The sequence below is a fragment of the Aythya ferina genome (genome assembly GCF_964211825.1).
Source record: "Aythya ferina genome assembly, chromosome: 17".
In the NCBI taxonomy this organism is placed as follows: Eukaryota; Metazoa; Chordata; class Aves; order Anseriformes; family Anatidae; genus Aythya; species Aythya ferina.
This window is the reverse complement of record NC_140316.1, coordinates 10804112-10812903: the sequence shown is the minus strand read 5'-3', so window position 1 is coordinate 10812903 and position 8792 is coordinate 10804112.

Sequence of the window (8792 nt, the reverse complement as noted above, 5' to 3'; positions counted from 1 at the left end):
TTTTCTGTGTGGTGGAATAGGACCCTGATGACTTTCAGGTCCTTTGGGGCCGGCGTGTGTCCCAGTGTGTCCGGCCCCGGCCTCGGAGGGTCTTCTATTGTCCCCGGCGGGGTGGCCTCTTCTTGGATGGTGCAGAGGCCTGCGAGGAGCTGTTCTTCCTCTTGGGGGCTCGCCGGGGACCCCGAGGTGGGCAGCCCCTGCCCCGCCTGGTGGTGGAGGGCCCTGGTGCAGCCTCCTGCGGCTCCTCTTCAGGTGCTGCCTGCTCCACGGGGACCGCAGCTGGTGGGGAGTGAGGGCGGCTGGCGTTCCCTCCAAGGGCATCTCTTGATGCGCCGGGCCCCTCATCCCTGCTGGAGCTGGCAGGATGGAGAGAGGAGACTGCGCCATGTGCAGGAGCCACCCCGTCAGGGCCAGATGGGATGGGCTCTGGCACGGGGCTGGCCTCCCGATGCTGGGCTGCAGGAGGAACATGGAGGCCCAGCAGGCGGTGGGCCTCCCTGCTGCACCGCTGCACGGCGACGTCCAGGAGGTGCCGCACGAACGTCGCCGCGTTGTTCCCTCCGAGGTCTTCCTCCACCAGCTGGAGCAGCATCTCTTCCTCCAGCCCCACCAGGCGCAGAGTCTCCCTGATGGCGTTCTCCAGGAGCAGCGCCTCCAAACGCCGTGCCCCGAAGACTCTCCCGAGCTCGCGGCGCACCCAGGAGAGCAGGGGCCGGAGCAGAGCAGGGTGCTCCTGGAAGAGACGGCCCCAGGTGTCCGCGGGGAGGCCGCCCACCAGAGGGCTGGGTGCCACCCATGCAGCCCACGGCCAGGCTGCCTGGGCCCCAGAGGAGCTGTCGGCGGCGATGGATGCCGATGGGCTGATGACCAGCTCCTCAAACTTGTCATCAGCCTGCACCGAGTGCACGATCGACGTCAGCCTCCGCTTGCAGAGGGGGCACTCGGGCTTGGTGTCAGCCCACCGCTGGATGCACGCTAGGCAAAATTGGTGGCAGCATGGCAAGGTGAACGCGGGGCTGCCCCAGCTGTCCAGGCAGATGGGGCAGCGGGTGTCCAAGGCCGCGGCCATGCTTGCCACCAGCTGCGGTGGGCTGTGGGGAGCAGCAGGTGACGATGCGCTCCCTGGTGCAGACGCTGCAGCAGCGGGGGTCGCCCTGGAAGAGGAAGAGAGGGGCCACTGTCATTCTCTGGGCTGGGGAGGGTCCCTCAAGGAGGATCCCTCAAGGAGGATCCCTCAAGGAGGATGCCTCTGCGGGCACACAGAGGAGTCCCTGTGCCGCCTACCTCTGCTGCTGCAGGTGCTCCTCCTGGATGTCCCAGCTGCCTGGTCGGACCAGGGCTGGGAGAAACGCAAATGTGGCTCTGGGGACGTGAACCTCTGAGAGCTCCACGAAGCAGCTCTGAGGCCACGACCCAGCACCAAGGCACGCCAAAGTCCGCGCTCCAGTCCTCGCACAACCGCTCGGCTGGAGGGGAGGCACAGGCCACTGGGCTGAGCGGCCGTGCCCAGATTTAAGCAGGGAGGGCCACGCAGTCACAAAAGCGCATCAGCGGGATGTCACAGACAGCGGCCGGGCACATCGCCGCCCACCAGCTGGGGACATCGCCACCGGGATGTCCCAGTCCATCACAGCGACATCACAGTGGACCGTCCTCACCTTCCTCACCTGCAGCACGTTCTCCAGCAGTTCTCCAGCCCCAGCACATGTTTCTGGGCTTTCCGCAGTGCCACTGCCTGCTCCATCCACCGTGTCTTGTGGGCTTGGCACTGGTGTTTCATATCAGACACTGAGGCTGAAGTCTCTTGGATTGTTCAGCCTGGAGGAGGCTGAGGGGAGACCTCATTGCAGTCTGCAGCTTCCCCACGAGGGAGAGCGGAGAGGCAGGTGCTGATCTCTCTCTTCCCTCTGGTGACCTGTGCTTCAGTGATAGGTCCTGAGTGAATGGCCAGTAGCTTGTCCAGTGCCACTAGCAGGGCTGACATAGGCTACAATTAAAAGAAAAATAAAAGCCGTGACTGTTCCACAGACAATGTCTTGGTCTTACTCAAAAGCAAGCTCACAGCAGCGCCTGTGGGTGCTGCTAGCAATGGCATTTATGGGGCACTCTCGCCTTGAGTCCTGGGATGCTCTGACTCGCCTGGACACTCTCTAACAGTCTGGGACTTTCTAGGACACACTGTGAGACTCTGATGCTTTCTTTTCATTTCCTAGTGTTTCAAACACAAACCACAAAATCACTCTTCTGTGCCAATGGTTACACAAGAAGTGCCCAATCCCTTTTTTTTTTGCATCTTCTCAACCCTTAGCAGAGCATTGAAGGACATGCTCATGGAAGAACTTTTCCTTCTGCAGATTTCCTTTCGTTTGCTACAACTGAAACTCCATGATCCAGTATGCTTCCTGATTTCCCAGCTGGTGATGGAAATCAGGTTTCAAAGACAAAAACAACGTAACACAGAGTATACCAACTGGGCATTAAAAGGACATGACCTTCTCTGAAAAATCCCTGTTGCTCTGTTCCCTGTTGCAAATGTCTTACAAGCATCGATTCAGCAGCTGCTGTGTTCAAAGAACTGCTCGGCATCAAATCATAGAAACATGGGATGGTTTGGGTTGGAAGCAGCCTTAAAGATCATCTCATTCCAACTCCTGCCAGGGGCAGGGACACCTCCCACTAGACCACGTTGCTCAAAGCCCCATCCAACCTGGCCTTGAGCACTTCCAGGGACGGGGCATCCACAGCTTCTCTGGACAACCTGTGCCAGTGCCTCAGCACCCTCATCATGAAGAATTTCTTGCAAATATTTCATCTAAATCTACCCTCTTTTAGCTTCAAGGCTGCAGAGGGGACAGAGACAGGCTCTCTCCAGTGGTGCCCAGTGCCAGCACACGAGGCAGCCCTTCCAGCAGCCCTGAAGACTCCTGCATCTCCTTGGTGGTGCTAGCAGTTATGGTGACCTTGGGGAAGAGGAAATTACACTGGGGTTAATCACTAAATTAAAGCAATATATGGAAAATATGTAGAAACTGCATGGAAAATCTAGAGGGGCCATGGCCACCACCATGCATATCTTGGGAGAGGATTCCTCTTGGGAGAGGATTGACAGCATCAACAACAGCTGTGTTATCCCACTCCATCTGTACATCTCTGCCTCTCTTCTAAACCCACATCCCAACATTTTTTTCCTCAGAACACAACCTCCCCCCCGCCTGCCCGCCCCGAAGGCCTGTGCGCAGCCCCGGAGCCTAACGTGGCTGCCGCCCGAGGGCAAACCTCTCTTGCTCCCCACTCGGGTGGGTGCTTCCCCAGGAGTTATCGAGAGAAATACCTCTACAAGAAGATCATGTTTGGCAAGAAACGCAAAATACGAGAGGTATGAGGATAGGGATGCCCTGAGACAAGGAGCCCTGCGCTAGGTCTTATTGAACTGGCTTGCTCTGGGCTCTTGCATCTCTCTTCAGCGTTGTTCATTTTGCATGGCCACAGCTCTGGGATGTGCAAAATGTCCCTGCCCGCCTGCTTGGAGGCAGGGTGCGTGGGGTTGCTCAGCTTGGTGGGATGTGGTGGTGTGCTTGGAGGGGTAGGGGGGTTGCATAGGGCCTGGTGGGCTTCATCCCACAGCATCCTTCTGGACAGAATGAGCAGAATACAGATAGATAAAAGCATAAGAAGTTGGGTGAGCAATTGGCTAAAGGGTCGGGCCCAGAGGGTTCTTGTAAATGGGGTTAGCCTGGTGAGCCTATTCCATTGTGCGACAACCCTCTCAGTGAAGCACCTCTCCCTGCTGTCTAGCCTAAACCTCCTCTGTTGCAGTTTGACACCGTTCCTGCAGGTCTATCACTGGTACTAAAGAGAATAGATGGCCTCCTCTTCCCCTTGTGAGGAAGCTGTAGATGGCAATAAGGTCTCCCTCAGCCTCCTTTTCCAGGATGAACAGGCCAAGTGGGGTGATGGGACCGGGGTGTGGGCTGGGCTGGAGACCCCAGGCTGGAGACCCCTTCCTGGGAGCGGCTGCGGAGTCGCAGGCTGGAGCGAGGCAGTGGGTGCTGTCAGGGCAGCAACGCAACAGGGCAAAGAGTGGGCCCGGCATGGGGAAAGGGAGGAGAAAGCAGCAGGGGTGGGGATGGCAATGACCACTGTGTTTGCGACACTGACAGGTTTTCTGTGACTTTATTTTATTTTATTTTTTTCTGTGTGGTGGAATAGGACCCTGATGACTTTCAGGTCCTTTGGGGCCGGCGTGTGTCCCAGTGTGTCCGGCCCCGGCCTCGGAGGGTCTTCTATTGTCCCCGGCGGGGTGGCCTCTTCTTGGATGGTGCAGAGGCCTGCGAGGAGCTGTTCTTCCTCTTGGGGGCTCGCCGGGGACCCCGAGGTGGGCAGCCCCTGCCCCGCCTGGTGGTGGAGGGCCCTGGTGCAGCCTCCTGCGGCTCCTCTTCAGGTGCTGCCTGCTCCACGGGGACCGCAGCTGGTGGGGAGTGAGGGCGGCTGGCGTTCCCTCCAAGGGCATCTCTTGATGCGCCGGGCCCCTCATCCCTGCTGGAGCTGGCAGGATGGAGAGAGGAGACTGCGCCATGTGCAGGAGCCACCCCGTCAGGGACAGATGGGCCGGGCTCTGGCACGGGGCTGGCCTCCCGATGCTGGGCTGCAGGGGCAACGTTGAGGCCCAGCAGGCGGTGGGCCTCCCTGCTGCACCGCTGCACGGCGACGTCCAGGAGGTGCCGCACGAACGTCGCCGCGTTGTTCCCTCCGAGGTCTTCCTCTACCAGCTGGAGCAGCATCTCTTCCTCCAGCCCCACCAGGCGCAGGGTCTCCCTGATGGCGTTCTCCAGGAGCAGCGCCTCCAAACGCCGTGCCCCGAAGACTCTCCCGAGCTCGCGGCGCACCCAGGAGAGCAGGGGCCGCAGCAGAGCAGGGTGCTCCTGGAAGAGACGGCCCCAGGTGTCCGCGGGGAGGCCGCCCACCAGAGGGCTGGGTGCCACCCATGCAGCCCACGGCCAGGCTGCCTGGGCCCCAGAGGAGCTGTCGGCGGCGATGGATGCCGATGGGCTGATGACCAGCTCCTCAAACTTGTCATCAGCCTGCACCGAGTGCACGATCGATGTCAGCCTCCGCTTGCAGAGGGGGCACTCGGGCTTGGTGTCAGCCCACCGCTGGATGCACGCTAGGCAAAATTGGTGGCAGCATGGCAAGGTGAACGCGGGGCTGCCCCAGCTGTCCAGGCAGATGGGGCAGCGGGTGTCCAAGGCCGCGGCCATGCTTGCCACCAGCTGCGGTGGGCTGTGGGGAGCAGCAGGTGACGATGCGCTCCCTGGTGCAGACGCTGCAGCAGCGGGGGTCGCCCTGGAAGAGGAAGAGAGGGGCCACTGTCATTGTCTGGGCTGGGGAGGGTCCCTCAAATAGGGTCCCTCTGCGGGCACATAGAGGAGTCCCTGTGCCGCCTACCTCTGCTGCTGCAGGTGCTCCTCCTGGATGTCCCAGCTGCCTGGTCGGACCAGGGCTGGGAGAAACGCAAATGTGGCTCTGGGGACGTGAACCTCTGAGAGCTCCACGAAGCAGCTCTGAGGCCACGACCCAGCACCAAGGCACGCCAAAGTCCGCGCTCCAGTCCTCGCACAACCGCTCGGCTGGAGGGGAGGCACAGGCCACTGGGCTGAGCTGCCGTGCCCAGATTTAAGCAGGGAGGGCCACGCAGTCACAAAAGCGCATCAGCGGGATGTCACAGACAGTGGCCGGGCACATCGCCGCCCACCAGCTGGGGACATCGCCACCGGGATGTCCCGGTCCATCACAGCGACATCACAGTGGACCGTCCTCACCTGCAGCACGTTCTCCAGCAGTTCTCCAGCCCCAGCACATGTTTCTGGGCTTTCCGCAGTGCCACTGCCTGCTCCATCCACCGCGTCTTGTGGGCTTGGCACTGGTGTTTCATATCAGACACTGAGGCTGAATTCTCTTGGATTGTTCAGCCTGGAAGAGGCTGAGGGGAGACCTCATTGCAGTCTGCAGCTTCCCCACGAGGGAGAGCGGAGAGGCAGGTGCTGATCTCTCTCTTCCCTCTGGTGACCTGTGCTTCACCGATAGGACCCGAGTGAATGGCCAGTAGCTTGTCCAGTGCCACTAGCAGGGCTTACATAGGCTACAATTAAAAGAAAAATAAAAGCCGTGACTGTTCCACAGACAATGTCTTGGTCTTACTCAAAAGCAAGCTCACAGCAGCGCCTGTGGGTGCTGCTAGCAATGGCATTTATGGGGGACTCTCGCCTTGAGTCCTGGGATGCTCTGACTCGCCAGGACGCTCTCTAACAGCCTGGGACTCTCTAGGACACACTGTGAGACTCTGTGATGCTTTCTTTTCATTTACAAATGTTTCAAACACAAACCACAAAATCACTCTTCTGTGCCAATGGTTACATAAGAAGTGCCCAACCCCTTTTTTTGCATCTTCTCAAGCTTTAGCAGAGCACTGAAGGACGTGCTCATGGAAGAACCTTTCCTTCTGCAGCCTTACTTTCGTGTGCTGCAACAGAAGATCCATGATCCAGTATGCTTCCTGATTTCCCAGCTGATGACACAAATCAGGTTTCAACAACAACAAATTAACAGAGTACACCAACTGGGTATTAGAAGGACATGACCTTCTCTGAAAAATCCCTGTTGCTCTGTTCCCTGTTGCAAATGTCTTACAAGCATTGATTCAGCAGCTGCTGTGTTCCAACAACTGCTCAGCATCAAATCATAGAAACATGGGATGGTTTGGGTTGGAAGCAGCCTTAAAGATCATCTCATTACAACGCCTGCCAGGGGCAGGGACACCTCCCACTAGACCACGTTGCTCAAAGCCCCATCCAACCTGGCCTTGAGCACTTCCAGGGACGGGGCATCCATAGCTTCTCTGGACAACCTGTGCCAGTGCCTCAGCACCCTCATCATGAAGAATTTCTTGCAAATATCTCATCTAAATCTACCCTCTTTTAGCTTCAAGGCTGCAGAGGGGACAGAGCCAGGCTCTCTCCAGTGGTGCCCAGTGCCAGCACACGAGGCAGCGGGCACCAGCAGGAGCACAGGAGGTTCCCTCTGAACACCAGCACTGCTGTGCTGCGAGGGTGTCAGAGCCCTGCACAAGTTGCTCCCTCCTGAGAGATCTTCCAAAGCGGCCTGGACGTGGGCCCCCTGCTCTGGATGGCCCTGCTGGAGGAGGCCGTTTGGACAAGATGTTCCCCAGGGATTGTCAAGAGGTTTAAACCCCGCGCTGGTGGCCATTCTGTAGGGACACGTCTAGGCAGCGGGAGCTCCCAACTGCCCTTCCAGCAGCCCCGAGGGCTCCTGCACCTCCTTGATGCTGCTAGCAGTTATGGTGGCCTTGAGGAAGAGGAAATTACACTGGGGTTAATCACTAAATTAAAGCAATATATGGAAAATATGTAGAAAATGTATGGAAAATCTAGAGGGGCCATGGCCACCGCCATGCATATCTTGGGAGAGGATTCCTCTTGGGAGAGGATTCATCAACAACAGCTGTGTTATCCCACTCCGTCTGTACATCTCCACCTCTCTTCTAAACCCACATCCCAACATTTTTTTTCCTCAGAACACAACCTCCCTCCCGCCTGCCCGCCCCGAAGACCTGTGTGCAGCCCCGGAGCCTAACGTGGCTGCCGCCCGAGGGCAAACCTCTCTTGCTCCCCACTCGGGTGGGTGCTTCCCCAGGAGTTATCAAGAGAAATACCTCTACAAGAAGATCATGTTTGGCAAGAAACGCAAAATCCAAGAGGTATGAGGATAGGGATGCCCTGAGACAAGGAGCCCTGCGCTAGGTCTTATTGAACTGGCTTGCTCTGAGCTCTTGCATCTCTCTTCAGCGTTGTTCATTTTGCATGGCCACAGCTCTGGGATGTGCAAAATGTCCCTGCCCGCCTGCTTGGAGGCAGGGTGCGTGGGGTTGCTCAGCTTGGTGGGATGTGGTGGTGTGTTTGGAGGGGTAGGGGGGTTGCATAGGGCCTGGTGGGCTTCATCCCACAGCATCCTTCTGGACAGAATGAGCAGAATACAGTTAGATAAAAGCATAATAGGTGGGGTGAGCAATTGGCTAAAGGGTCAGGCCCAGAGGGTTCTTGTAAATGGGGTTAGCCTGGTGAGCCTGTTCCATTGTGCGACAACCCTCACAGTGAAGCACCTCTCCCTGCTGTCTAGCCTAAACCTCCTCTGTTGCAGTTTGACACCACTCCTGCAGGTCTATCACTGGTGACTGAAGAGAATAGATCACCTCCACTCCCCCTTGTGAGGAAGCTGTAGATGGCAATAAGGTCTCCCTCAGCCTCCTTTTCCAGGATGAACAGGCCAAGTGGGGTGATGGGACCGGGGTGTGGGCTGGGCTGGAGACCCCAGGCTGGAGACCCCTTCCTGGGAGCGGCTGCGGAGTCGCAGGCTGGAGCGAGGCAGTGGGTGCTGTCAGGGCAGCAACGCAACAGGGCAAAGAGTGGGCCCGGCATGGGGAAAGGGAGGAGAAAGCAGCAGGGGTGGGGATGGCAATGACCACTGTGTTTGCGACACTGACAGGTTTTCTGTGACTTTATTTTATTTTATTTTTTTCTGTGTGGTGGAATAGGACCCTGATGACTTTCAGGTCCTTTGGGGCCGGCGTGTGTCCCAGTGTGTCCGGCCCCGGCCTCGGAGGGTCTTCTATTGTCCCCGGCGGGGTGGCCTCTTCTTGGATGGTGCAGAGGCCTGCGAGGAGCTGTTCTTCCTCTTGGGGGCTCGCCGGGGACCCCGAGGTGGGCAGCCCCTGCCCC